A 15,296-nucleotide genomic window follows, 5' to 3' on the forward strand; every position below is an offset into this window, starting at 1 on the left:
GTACTGGTTCTATCCTAATCATGGCCCGTAGTTCCAGTATTTGGCAAACAGGAAACTCTTTGTAGTTCCACTGTTGCTGAAGTTTTACATTCCTTAGTTAAGTCTCTTTCTCTAATTTTTAAAGGGTTTTAGTTCATTGTTGATCCAGAAAAGCAGCTAGTCCATGAACATATAATAGGACAAAAGCGCAAAAGTTTTCTTAATTTGTCAGTAAGAAATTCGATTTTTAAGGATGCAAACATTACCCCTATGCAAAGTATTAAACATTTCTGGATTATTTCTTTAGTTACATATGCCTGATGTAATGCAAAACAGTAGAAACTAATTGCTGCTACTTGAAGCTTACCAGCAAAACTGGAAACATTTTATGTGCTATTCAATGTCTGCTTATGTTTTTTTATATAACAGCAATTCATTAAGCATGAGAGCTTCCTAAAAAGTAGAGACATAATTCCAAAAAGAAAAAGTGCTTTCATTTAGCAATAGAGCTTGTTTTTTTTTTTTTTTTTTACATTTGTTGTATGCATTCCTTTTAAAAATCATTAATGTAAATTCAGACACACTTTGTTTTTGTTGCATCAGTAACAATAAATTATTTTGTGAGATTTTGAGAGCCTTGCATAAATCATTCACATTCACAAATCATCCCTGTCTCCAATAACTATTTTAAGTGAGAGGGAAATACACTGTTATTACTATTGAATTAACTGTATTATTAGCTCCTTGCACTTAAGAGTAATGCTGTAATTTTATATTAATAAAATAATCAAATATAAGATGTGCTATTTAGATATTCTAGTGTGATATTCTAGATATTTAGTTACTGGTGGTGAAGACATCTGTAGACTGTTAAAGTGACCGGATAGAAGAGTTGTAGCATTCCACTCATTAATATACACACAAGTGATATCCAGGCGCTCTCTCCAAAATTATTAATCATGTGCTTTGTCTTAATTAAATAGTAATTCATGTTAATGCAGTCCTAATGGAGCCCAGTCACCCTCTTCTCTTACTGTGTGTGTGTGTGCTGCTGAAACGTTTACCAGGCCTGTCACTTCTTCTTTCTTTTGTCTTTTCATTATGCTACAAGGACCCTTAAAGACTGAGTGACTTTTCCACCTGTATAAATTTAATAGACCAATCAGAGAGCTCTGTCAAAGTGAGGTTGTCAGGGTCTTACTGGTCTTGAGTTCACTGAATTATGGAGTTCACTGCCAGAGGACAGAGAGTTCATGCCAAGCTCACACAATCAAGTGAGCAGATGTCAGAAATTCTCAGTCTTACCGTCATAATTAACCCACAAAAATGTCACTTGTCTTTCAAACCTTTTTCTTACCCAGGTTTGTGGAAGGAAACTCCACACAGTGTCTGTCTGATCATACCTTGTTCATGCCATGCATGACAGTCTTTTGATGTGAGACTGGGAAAGTGAGTGGCAAAGTGACCAGGTTTTGCTAAAGAGGGGTCATGACCAGAGGTTGACCGCTCATGTCTCTCAGCGTTGTCTGCGCTCAAGCACTTGCAGGCAGACTGAATTGAGTTAGACTGCTTTTAATTGCGGATTGACCAGTCTGAGAGCTGCTTGCGCTTGGGTCAGCCCTGATAGCAAAGGTGGAGTCCCCAAAGCCCAGCTGCAATTTCAGCCCTGTAGGTCTTGGAAACAGGTGCAGAGGAGCTAAAGGGGATTTGGAAACATTGGACTAATGATCCTTAGAGTTTATAAGGAGAGACTCGGATAAGATTTGGATTGTTTCAATGAGGGAAAGTTTGAAATAAAGCAGAAGCAGATGCACATAAACACTCTCTCTCTCTCTCTCTCTCTCTCTCTCTCTCACATACACACACACACACACACACACACACACACAGAGCTAATGCTGACCTCTTAGTTTTTTCATCTTATTCACAAGATTTTTAAATAGTCACCACAATTAACCACTTCTTTAAAGACATTGCTATTAGAGGACAAGTGGGCCCGTTTTTCTCACAGCAAGTAGGTCAGACAGTTGCGCTGACATTTGGTATCTGTAAAACCTGCAGGTTCCCTGTACAAAACAAGCGTAGTAAACTTCCTCCCAGACCTAATCCTTCCATACATTTTTATGCAATCTTACTCTCTCTATCTGTCACTTCCTCCTTTTTTTTTGCAGGGCAGGGAGGCAGGTTGAGGAGAGGCATCTCTGACTGCTGCACTTATCTGAATTCTAACCTCCCACCACTTCTTCCTCGTTTACACTCATTTTCTGGCAATTAAAAAGCAGTGGTGCTGCAGGTTCTTTCGCCTGCAGTGCAACACTCCACCACTGATGAATAATTTCTGCTCTCTGCCGAGAAGCTGGCCCTCCTTTCATGTTCTTGCTTTGTTGATTTGCCATTAAAACTCAGCGTGTGGTTTGGCTGTAGCTGAAATATGGGAACACACACTTTGCTTATTGTATGCATGTGTGCCTGTTTTTTTTTTTTTTTTTATCAATTGCGCTGCATTGAGTGGTTGATTCATCTCATTGAGATATGCTCATGTGATGTGCAATGGGCTTTTCCTACAGCATCATTCTCAATTATCAGTGCGTTGATTTGATTTGAGGGTTTGATACTTATTTGAATGAGTCCCAGAGTACTACTTCTTAGTCATGCACACTCACAGTACATGATGTGTATTTGTGTGTGTGTGTGTGTGTGTGTTGGGTAGTTGGGTGAGTAAAGTCCAGGCTGTGTAGATTGCTGTGTTGTTAATAACATGGAAAATGATGTAGCCTGCTCATTAGAACAACCATCCTGTTAATCACACTTACCATCTAATAATGAGAGACACTGGGTCTTCTGTGTGTTCTCTCTCTATCAGTCACACACACACACACACACGTTACAACACATATGAGGACTTTTCTTTGACATAATTATTAATGTAGTTAATTGGTGCTATGCAACATCTAAATTCAACCCTAAACTAATTAACCATTATTATTATTATTATTATTATTATTATTATTATTATTATTATTATTATTATTATTATTATTATTATTTAAAGGAGTTTTCCTCATGGGGGTCTAACGTTTCGTTCAGACATTTAGTCGCCATAAAGATATTAAAAACTTTCGATCACCCCCACTCTTATTCTTATATTTTAATAAAGCTTTCTTTTCTCTGATTAACCCAAGTGCACAGCTCATGAAGGGAAGAAGCATTAGAAATGTCAGATTGCTCATACATGCCCACATACACTGCCAAAACCACCTGGATACTGATGCATATTTTTTTTTTCTTTTTAGCAAATTGGCAGGTTTGGATGGATTACATTTTCTGTCTTGTCTTGTTCTGTGTTTCTTTTTCATTTCACACCAACAGTTGAAACAATCACTTGTTTCTTCTTATCAAGGTCTTTAGCACTTCATTTGAAAAGAAGAAGAGAATGACACAGACAGTGAGCTGGCTGAATCCAGCATGACCATCTCTCTTACACATGCACTAACATGAGTAAAGAAGAAAGCTGTGGAAAAAAGAATGAAAACAAAACAGAACACCCACAAAAAAACCCACCCCAGCTTCTGAATAACACTTTCTTTTTATGTACTCACGTTCCCAGATACTAATCAATGAGAGATTTTAGTACTATGAACAGTTTGTAATAAAAAATTATTAACTATAACCGTTATGTTGATGTATTTTTTCTGAATTACATGTACCAAAACACCCCCAGAACCTGGAAATTGTAAAATATTATTTTAAGTGGCCAGGCTTGTTATAGTTTGATGAGTGTATAGCTAAAGGATTGTCCATTTTTATTTATTGTATTAGTGAATATTAAAGAATAAATAGTGGTAGTGATCGTGTATTTATAAGTGTATATATTCCATAATGTTTTGTCATGTTTTCTATTTTATTTTTTAAAGAATAAAGTAAGTAAATAAATTCATTGTTATTTTTGAGTTTCTTTATTTTTGTGCACTTCTAAGTTCGTATGTATGTTTGTTTGTTTCATAAACTTTAACCTGCCTGATGATTTCAGTACTTCAGACTAAAACTGAACATGTGTATTTACTTTGTAGTTTCTATTTGTATTTATTTATCCAAAATTGCGTATTGTAATATGTTGTAACTATGTGCCCATGAGGTCGTTTGTGCTGTGAATTCTTTGTGGCTTCTCGAAAAGAACAGAAAGTAATGGACATTAAAATTTATAGTTTCAAAAATAATGGGAAATACACCTTTGGTCATTACCATGTATTTTCCCCAGACACTTGCACATATTTCCCTTACACATACATTTAGGATATCATGAGATGTTTTTAAGGTATGATTGGTTCTTAAACAATTGGGAACAAAGGATTACCAAAGGAATTAAGCTACATAAACAAAATAAACCAAGCTTATTAGTCTCAGAAACCCTACATTTGACTAAGCTTGGACCAGACCCTTGTGTTTTAAATTGTTGCAGAAACACACACAGCAGAAATACTTTGCTGGATTTGGTTTCCTGTGGTGGACAGTTTAGTGAAATGAAACCAAATTATAAAAGGATTCCAATAAACATGCAGGCCATTAAAGGATGTTTTAGCCAGGAAATAGCCAGCAACTGATCCACCAAAACAAGTCTAACATCTAGTAGCATTATATGTCCGTGAAATTAAATATACAGTAACAGAATCCAGGGCATGCCTTGTGGTAAAGGTCATAACTGTGCACATTTTATTTTTGATTGCTTTAATTCATTGATTAATAATATACAGCATTATTATTGGACTAAAATGTGCAAGCTGCAGTTTCTCGACTCTGAGCCCAAAAAAACAGGCCTAAAAATATCCTAAATTACACGAATATACAGTAATAAATTAGCCTTAGTTCTAAACTGCATGTACAGATTAATTCTCAATCCCTTTGATTCTTACAAATAGTTATGTGGTCCACTGTGTAAACTCCACACATGCACACAGTGCTCTGTTTACTTTGTCAGCCAGTCTGGCACAGTTGGTAATGTTGGCACAAGCTTGTGCCAGCAGCCCAAATGTCTTGCATGTCTGTGTGGCTGCTGTGCACTCATGCTCCGAGCTAATTACACTGTCTGAGTCATTCCGATACACATTCACCTTCCTCTGCACAGCCGCAACATTCTCGCAAGAAAAACAATGTGAACAAATAGTGTTTGATGCAAATATTTGTATATGTTCACCAGGCACAATATACAGCAAATTCACCAGTTTTAACATGCTATATTAACATTCAATGCCTGAAGCAATGGATTCCTTCTGGATTCCTGGTTCTGTGGATCCAAAGCCTGTGGTGGGAACTTTGGGTGCAAGCAGAGATACAGACTAAATAAGACTCCAGCATATTGCATGAAACCATACAGGACATACACACATTCATACCTAAGGGCAATTTGGAGTTGCATGTTTTTAGGTGGAAACTCACACGGACACACAGAATTCCACCTGGAAAGTAACCTGAGCTCAGAGTTTTTAGAAAGCAGTACTACATAGTACTCCACTGTGTCGCTACTGTAAAATTGACTTTCCAATATTTATTATGAATGAATAATAATCTTTAATTATGGACAAAACACACAAAACCAAATTTTCATGCGTTTAAGATGACGGGTGTGTATGCACAAGTCTGAGCTGAAATAATAGATCAGAATGATTAAATGATAAATATTTTATAGAATTATTTCAGACCAGTGTTTGCTGTTCGTTTGAGAAAAAGATTCATGTCACAAAGTTTTATCTAGGAAAAGGTACATTGTGTATCTACAGTAGCTTAATAAGTACATGAACAAATCTCTCTCCCTCTCACATGTGCGCATTTCCAGTCTCTTTTTTTTTCATGGAGTCCTTGGATTCACACACACACACACACACACACACACTTACTCTCTGACATACACATGCTCCCTTACCAAAATAGAGAGGAGTGGAAACTGCTCCCTCCCTGATGAAAGGGTCCCTGTGATCACTAGGACAACAAAGGGTCCAGCCGTCTGTGTTTGGAAGAGATTCCGCTTTCTTCTTTCCTTCCCACTCCTCCATCTCCTCTTCTCTGCTCTATGATTTCACTCTCTCTCCATCTCTCTCCTTTCCTCCCTCTCTATCTCTCCTTGCCCGATGCCACTCTCCAGCAGGGCCTGCACGGCTCTTTGTTAGGCTGCTGATACAATCAGGGCAACGGAATTAAAAATCAGCAAGCGTCCTTGTCGAAGTCACCCAGGATGGTGCACTTTGATGTCTCCCCACACATTTGAAATTCATATGTTGTCACACTTCATTTTATTTTGCTGTTTTTTTTTTTCATTCTTGGATTGTGATTGCAGTCATGTACTGTTTAAGAACACGTATTGAAGACAGTGTGAAAAAGGTCTTCACCTATGCTTTTTGTTAATTCTCTACATTTGTACATCATTAAGTGCGAGGGTGAAAATAATAATCATTTAATTTGCCTTTAATTGGAGATGGCCTGGTGGGGCTGTTGGGATTAAGAGACAGGAAAAGTTAGTGATGTATATGTGCCATTTATTTGCAAGCACTCAATCCTCCTGTTTCGCTAACATTTTTATTTTTAAGCGAACCTCTGTCAAAGTTCATTTATGCATTAAGAAAGATCTGATTTTTTTTCTTCAAAAGCACATGTGGAATAATAAGTCAAATCTTATGATTTAAATAATTTCCTTTTTTTCTCCCCTGGACTATCCCTAAAACGAGAAACGCATCCACCAGCTTCAGTGACCTCCCCAGACAGTTACAGATGGACCCGAGGTTGGGGCTGGGTATGTTTTTCGGGGGAGGGTCGGATGTCCCAACAGCCCCATAAACCCCATCTCTGCCATCAATCTCCTGACATGAGCCCCTCTCCTCTTGATCCTTACTCCCCCAGGTGATGGCAGTGTACCCCTCCACACACAGACACAGACACAGACACACACACACACACACGTACACACACACACCCCCTGCCCTCTTGCCTCACACAGCCTCTGCTGGGTGTATCTCTCCACTGCTCCCCATGCCTCCCCACTCCTCCATTTCTGATGAATGGGTTTTAATAAAAGCTGACAGAGTGATGAAATTAAAAGCACGTCCCATGGCCTACAATTGCTCAGGCTGCACAATTATAGTACATATTTCAATATTGTCTTCCTCAAATTAGAGACAAGTGTCTTACATCACTGTTCTGCTGATATTATTGAACTGCTCATTGCTTGGCTTGATTGCTGATGTTAAAGTTATTGTTCGAGTACATATTTTAGGACGCATGGTGTTCTAGTGCCGTCATGCGGCCCTGCAAAATCTGCTTTCCTCAGTTCTATTAACGGATATTACGTAGATTTCCCATGTTGCCTCATTAAAGGCGGGCATCACACACGTTGGGTGAGGGGTGCAAAGTAGGTGAGGAAAAGAAACGAATGTGTGTCTTTCTGAGGGAAAAGTCCCATAAGGACTAACTGACGCAGTCCAAAGCTGCCTGTTCTCGCTATTCAGAAAAGAGATCTTTGTTTTGGTGGATTATCAGGAACTTAATCCCTCCAAATGTATAATCGGACAGCTTTTGTACTGGATGCTGCACTTCGTTGTGGGGGGGTGGTGGTGGTTGGGGCATGTTGGGGTGAGGGGTGAGGCTGAGCTTATGCTTCAGGGGCAACGTTGCCTGTACATGCACTGCTTTTCACAACAAAGAGGCTATGACACTATTGGACATAAATTACACTATTAAAGAGGGAAAGATTCCAAGAAACTTTTCAAATCTATGCAGTTGGATGATTCATTGCTAGGGTGCAACCATAAAGGTGTTGTATATATTTAACAGAAAGGTGATTAAAAAACAGTGAAACAAATCTGGAAAAATTGACAAATTACAAATTGACTTCATTGTTTATCCTACAGAGTGACTGGATACACTAAATGACTATGTATAGATATGTATTTTATATATATATATATATATATATGTAGGAATAAGCACAGCAATCCTACAAGAATTTATTGTAATTTAATTTACCTACATGAATTTACATCTACTTTTCTTTACCGTCTTCTCATCATTTTGCCAAATCTGACATATCAGTCTGAGTAAATAAAACATGGGCGAAGTGGTTGAGAAAGTGTAAGCGTGCGTGTTGTTAGGGGTCGTAAAACCTGGAAGATACATGGCCCATTGATGAAATAACCTTGGATGGCTTCCACAGTGATAGAGTGACAGGGTTTGGAGTGGGGCCAGATGGGGGCCACCTCATTTACTTGAGGCTTAGATCTTTATACTCTTTATACTCTTATGCCAATTGAAAGGTTGACTTTTAATTGTGCTAACTGCATGTGTGGCCACTCCTACACTGTGCCTTGTGGAAAAAAACAGAACTAATATTTTCACATATTTTGCTTCAAATGCTAATACACAGATCCATAAATCATCACTAGGGTGTGAGTCAGTTAGCATTGACTTTGTTGTTAAAACTTGGATGTAGAGATCTGTAACTCTGACCGTAACCCTAACCATATATTACTATAGCTGAAATCAGGGATGAATTTAGCATCATTAATTTTAGTGTTGGCTTATTACTAGCAACCATAGATAGAAAGGTATTCAGTAATAACAAATGCAGATTGAGCAAGACAATATTTAAGGCATGGATAATCTACAGCATCTACTGAAAACATGCCACTCCTAAATGAAGATGATTCAGAAAATACACTTCTGAAGAATGAATCTCAGTCAGTGTGTGGGAGACAAGTTGACTCATCCCTACTGCAAAAAAACACCATGTTTCTTATGTATAGGTTGAAACAGATACATCTAAATTCAGATAATTTGGCTTTTGGGCTCCAATGATGTTGGTTTTATATAAATTGTGTAAATTATGATTTTAGATCAGTAAGTTATTTATTTCAAATTGTTTGCAATAAAATGTTCTAAATTTAACAAACATATGAACATAGTATACAAATGGAAACAAATCTCATTCTCCTTTTGAAGCCATCTCTGAAACACATGAGATTCATTGTGTGATCTCGTCCTGGGTACTAATTTGCTGATGGTTTATACTGGCATGAATCCAAGTTGGCCCATGTTGTCCCACAGAATTGTTTTGTGTTTTTTAGCCAGTTGGCACCAAGACAGAGCTCTGTGTTCATTCATGAACCACATCAAACTAGCCCTATAGTGCATTTTACACTTTTCTTAAGGTTTGTCTCCTTCTGTCCATATTTTGATGAGGTATTAAAAGACATTGTGATTTGTTTAGTGTTAACATTAATATATTAAAACTGTTTAGCATGGTCTCACACTTGACCATTGTGAATTGGTAACAATTTACAAGACTTGGTGTATATGAAGGTTAAGGTTAGGATCAGGGCTATTGCTTGTACTGGTTCATTCAACAGAAATCAAGCAAAATAAAAAACACTGACCTGAGTTTGTTATATTTTTTCATAATTGAATTTTTTGGGATAATGTTAAATTGTCATCTTTGATCAGAATTTCTTTCTTTCTTTCTTTCTTTCTTTCTTTCTTTCTTTCTTTCTTTCTTTCTTTCTTTCTTTCTTTCTTTCTTTCTTTCTCTCTCTCTCTCTCTCTCTCTCTCTCTCTCTCTCTCTCTCACTCTTCCGTCCTCTTCCAAGACAAACCTGTCTTTCACCACACCTCTGGTTCATGAAACTGGTTCTTCATTCAGTTCTGCTGAAATGCCCTGTCATGTATACATGAGAGATATATTTCACTTAGAATGCAATCCAAACTAAAACAAGCATTCAACATTTTACTCATAAGTGAAAGAGAGTGCCTTCTACTGGAAGCCAAAATGAACCTAGTCTTTAGATTTTTCCTAACTAAAGTAAAAGATCAGTCTAGGATATGATCAGTGTAAGCCATATGTTGCTAATGATTTTTATCTTGGTTATGATGTTCACATATATATACACTGACACATCTTGACTATATATTCATCTTAGAGTCAAATATGTAAAAACATACCAAGAGAATGTGGCAGTATCAGACCCAATGTAAAACTAGCACAGAGGACACATTATACTTTTTTTTTTTTATGAATAATAAACAATTGTATTATTATTATTTTATTATTTGTAAATTCGGGTACATTATTCTGACTATATGAGAATAAGGAAAAGAGCCTTTGGATTTAAATAGCCTTAAAAAGCACTCTACAAACTGAATCTAGCCCAAAACCTATTTTGTAAAGCCAAACTTGCTTTGCCATCTTCAGTCATATCATATACTATCTCTGACAGACAGATAACTTTAGTTTTGAATTAGGACATTTGTGATTAAAGTTATTGGCTCATTCTCACTGGAAGAGCAATGAAGAGACAAGTCACAAGGAAAGGCAGATGGCGAAAACACACAGTATGTTAGACGTATGGGGCTCTGAATTGGTGCCAGTATCTGAGAAGACTCTGAAACACGAGCCCACCATGAATACTCTCTATCTACAAGAACATGTGGAGACAGTTTCTGCTGTTTTACTAATTAACACCTGTATTTGTTTACTGGTCTCCATCACTTCCACAGTCTGCTTGCTCAGGAAACACAGGCATTGAGAAAGATGTGTTATCATCTAATTAGATTGATTTTTCCTGATTTTCCATGAACTTTCCTGATTGTAAGCACAAGACAGACAGCCAAGACTCTGTTCCCTCGACCAGTGAATTATGTGTGACTAGTATACACCAATATTAAAACAACAGGCATAAACTGTTTATTACAGAACAGATCAGAGTTTCTGTAAATTCACTGAAATACTCTGATATATGAATATGTTAGGGTTCATGTAAATAACAAATATTTGCCTGTTTTTGTTGCTTTGTCTCTTGGGTTTGCTCTGAGATCTCAGCAGTTAATATGCACACGGTGACATCATAACATTTGGTTCTGTGCCCTAATTTATATAATATATAAAATAAGAAAGAACAAGAAACATCATGTCTGCTAGAGCTTTAAAGTTAAAACCAACTTTGGATGAGTTTTGGTGTATACAAATCAGCTGAGATGAGGAAGGATGACAGGATTATGTTCTCAGCTCAAATTGCTGACATCTGTCCCAAAGGGAATAAACAACTTAAACTTCCATCCGCACATTTGCTCTGCATTTGCAGAAACACATTTATACTGTTACGCTGCAGCAAAACAAACCACAAGGCCTTTTTCTTACACAGACTCCACATGGAGAAAAGGAAATAAAGAAATGGAGCTGGGAGCATGAAGAAAAAACAGGAGATAGAAGTGGGAAAGAAAAGGCTGCATGAGTGTGAGAGAGAAAAAAAAAAGAGCTTGAGAACAGAGGCGGGTTCATATGATTTCAGTGGAATGTTTGTTGACACTGATTCGTGGCCCGGGGCCTTAGGATAAATGATTGAACAGTGCGGCTGTCAAAGCCAGAGGATTTCTGTAGGCTTCTGTAGGCTTGTGCTGTTCGCTGGAGGGAAGGCAGCAGTCAACTAATTGACACAGAATTAACCATGAAACACACTAAGCACTCCCCCTCCTCTATGACTATGCTTCCTGAAAAGCATGAGAAGACTCCATGTTACTAAAGAGACTAAAGTTACTCCTCACCCACTGAACACCCACCCACCACACACACACACACACACATCCCTCATGGGATCTTGCTGTAAAAATCAGACAAGCTTACATGTTGCATGGAAGTATGAACAGGAGAATACATGCTTTTAATTAACCAAATCCCACCTCTTCCTGTGGCAATGTGCACTAAAACCCACCCACCTGATCTGCAGGACCCTGTATTCACATTCACTTGGATAATGTTAAACAAAGAGTCTGCTTTATAATGTAATTTTTGGATTTAAAAAAAATGCTTCATAAAAAGTCCAAAGATTCTGCTTTATTAGCAGAAAAAAGCTATTTTCATTTTTTTTTCCATGGACAACAGCGTCTAGAGTTTACAGAGCATGGTCCAAAAAACAAAAAACATCCAGCAAGAGGCAGTTTTGAGGCGAGAAACACAATGGTGATGAGAAAACCAGAGGAAAACAGCCAGGCTGAAAGGAACACCCGTGGTCAGCAGAAAAGCAACTCACAATATATGACAATGTTGTACCTTGTTATCGACCACATCAGGTTCCACTCCTGTGTAACTAGAGGCTATAGTGAGAAGAGATCACTGAAACTGGACAGTTGAAGATTAGAAAAAAATCACCTGGTCTTCTTTCAGTCTTTAACTGTCTGAAATACTCTATTCAGCTTGTTTGGCACAAACTATCAAGCCATGGTTAAAGTAACTGAGATAACATTCTTCTCCTTGTTTTTTGATATTAACTGAAGCTCTTGACCTATATCTGCATGATTTTATGTATGGTGTTGCTGCCACATGGTTGGCTGATTGTATAATTGCATAAACAAGCATGTGAGCAGGCATCATAGTATTTTTCACTATAAAATAGATATTGTGGAATAACAATGGCTGACCTTTATAACATTTTAATTAGCTCTATCTGTCGTTTTTAAACATTAAACCTTTTAAAAGTAATTTCCCATTTAACTGTGTTGAACATGAAAGAGCATGCAGACTGTCAAGACTTTTTTTTGGTAAAGAGTGTTAAAACACCCACCAAATGTGATGTCAGTTCATGAAACTGATGTCTGGGTTAATTTCTTAAAGCAAAGAGTACTACATTAGCAGTGTTCAACATTAGCAGTAGTGCACACTGCATTTATATTACAGGAAAATCACAAAGAATCAATATAATCATTTTACTGTCAACTTTATTGTTTCCAGTGCGCACACAGTTTATTTAGATTTGCACACAGATTTATTATTTATTTATAAATTATTAATTTATATATTATTATATTTATTTACACATGGCATTCTGTTATTGTCACTGATATGTAGCTTTGATATTCCTTACGCAATGTGAATTTTGTGAATTTTTTATGCCAATTTTCAGTAAATGCTCACAACACAAGGTGTAAGAAGTGCCTAAAGGAAATTAAACACTTACCTGTGATATATCCCGTTTTGCTCATTTGTAGTATTTACATTAAAATAATACATAAGCCCTTTTCATACAGCATGCAACTCGATATAAAATATGAATATAAATATAGCATCATTGATCTTTCTTTTAACTAAATACGCAGAAACGTAAACAGTTTGAACAGTGAAATTCATCTTACTGATTGTTACTGAACACAAAACAAGATACATTTAATCATGAAACACTGAACCTGATATGAAAAGCTGTACATGACTCTGCAGTTCAAGGTTCAACCCTGATTCCTCAATAATACAATAAATGCCTGTGCAGTGGGTGGGCCATGAATCCTGCCACCAAGCAAATGCTCCCAGTTAATTAAAACTTGGACCAGTGACAACAAACATAAATGAGCTTAGTGCCGGTGTGTGTGTGTGTTTGTGTGTGTTGTAAAAGTACTATATGGAGGACAGTGGAGAATAAAAAACAATCCTGGATTGACCACCTCAGCTTCTGGATGTCCTTGTGAAGGGGTGGTGTGTTGGAGAAGGGGGGTTCCAGGTCAGGGGCTGGTCATTTATTGCTGACTGCTAACCAATCAGAGACTCAGAGACTGTCAAGGACTGTAGTGGGAGAAAGAAGGTGCACCTTTGAGGCGGACCCCGTGGATCAATTATTTCCAACAAGGAGACAGTGCCGTTGAAGCTCCAAATCTCATTTGCACGCCGACGGGCCCCAAACACACACCTGAGCGCTGCGCTGCTGCCACCCAGCAAAGGCAATTAATGTCTTCCCTCAATGACATGCGCATTTGCAGTGACAGCTGCTGTACTCTAAAGCGCACTGAAGACCAGACTGGAACCACCCACCAGGTAAAGGAGCACAGAGAAAGGAACACATCAAATGCTTTCCTAAAGTGACTAATTTCAGGTGCAGCATAAGTCATGTTGTAATGCATCTGTGGTAAGCGTAGGAGCTCCAAATATATTGAACAAAGTGTACAGCCTCCTCCTTGTAGGTGTTTGTATGTGTATAGTAGCAGGTGTTTAGATGTACAGGGTACTGCTCTCACCTTTCTCTGTGTCCTCGTTGTTGATGTATAGTTCGAAATGTTTAGGTGGCCTTATGCCAGGTGTATGTTACTAACTGTTTAGGTGTACACAGTAAACTCTATTCTTTTCAAGGCATGCTTATTTCGTGTTATATGGTTGTACCTGTTTAAGATTTTTGGCTCTAGGTGTTTAGATGCACAGTATAGTGTCCAATGTTCTTAGGTTCTTAGGTTTCTTTGCTCTAGGTAAATGCTTTTAGGTGTTTAGTTGCACTGACTGCAGATACTTCATTTAAACGTGTGTGTTTCTATGTGTCCTCAGTCTAGATGTCAGGTTGTAGGTGTTTAGTTGCAGATTCTGCTTTTCAAGGACTGTTCACATAGTGCAGCTTTTTAGGTGTGCCTTTTTCTCATTCAAAATGAACTCATCACAACCATTCACTTTCTTGGTGTTCTTGTCACACACACACAAACACACACACACACACACCTTTTTCCAGTTCTGTAGCCCTTATTAGTCCTCCTCAACATTCTTATTACACATTGCATGCAGGAATGTCTATTCAACGTCAATACCATTTTAAGGAGTGGTGTGAGAGTAAACTTTTAAGTTCCACTTTTGTAGGCAGGAAGGCCTAATTAGTATGTACCAAACCCCATTCTGAAAACATTGTTTAACTTCCTTAAATCTACTTGATTCAGGATATAATCTCAATACTAGATGATTCATGCGACTTTTATTTGTTGTTTGCCTTATTTTCACTTCGTATTTCACCTGAATGCATACCAATATTGAATACAGAGAAGGGGCCATGTTTCAGATGAAGTCATTCCTTTTTAGCAATTAAAATGTTAATGGCACTAACATGACTTGCTTTCTAACGTAGTTTTTGGTGTATACACCTCATCAAGCTTTCTCTACTTTCTTTAGTTCCACAGCAAAAACATACAACATTATGATATATGATTATGGCTGGTTTTACTAAAAATTGCATGTCCTTCCCTTGTCTGCATGGGTTTCCTTCTGGTTTTTGGTCTCTTCACACTTACTAAAAAAAAGACAAAGAAAAAAAAACATGCCAGTTGCTGGATTGGGTACTTCAGATTTGCCCCAGATCATATCCAGGGGGTATTTCTGCCTTGTGTACAGTGATTCTAGACCCACTGCAACCTAGACCAGAATACAGTAATTTACTGAAGATAAATGAACAAAAGATTATTATGAAATTAGATTACACAAAATATTGCAATTCTGTCAGCTGCCTGAAACATGAACAATCTTTGGGACAAAAAAGATAAATGTCACT

This window comes from Hemibagrus wyckioides, linkage group LG01 (genome assembly GCF_019097595.1).
Source record: "Hemibagrus wyckioides isolate EC202008001 linkage group LG01, SWU_Hwy_1.0, whole genome shotgun sequence".
Lineage (NCBI taxonomy): Eukaryota > Metazoa > Chordata > Actinopteri > Siluriformes > Bagridae > Hemibagrus > Hemibagrus wyckioides.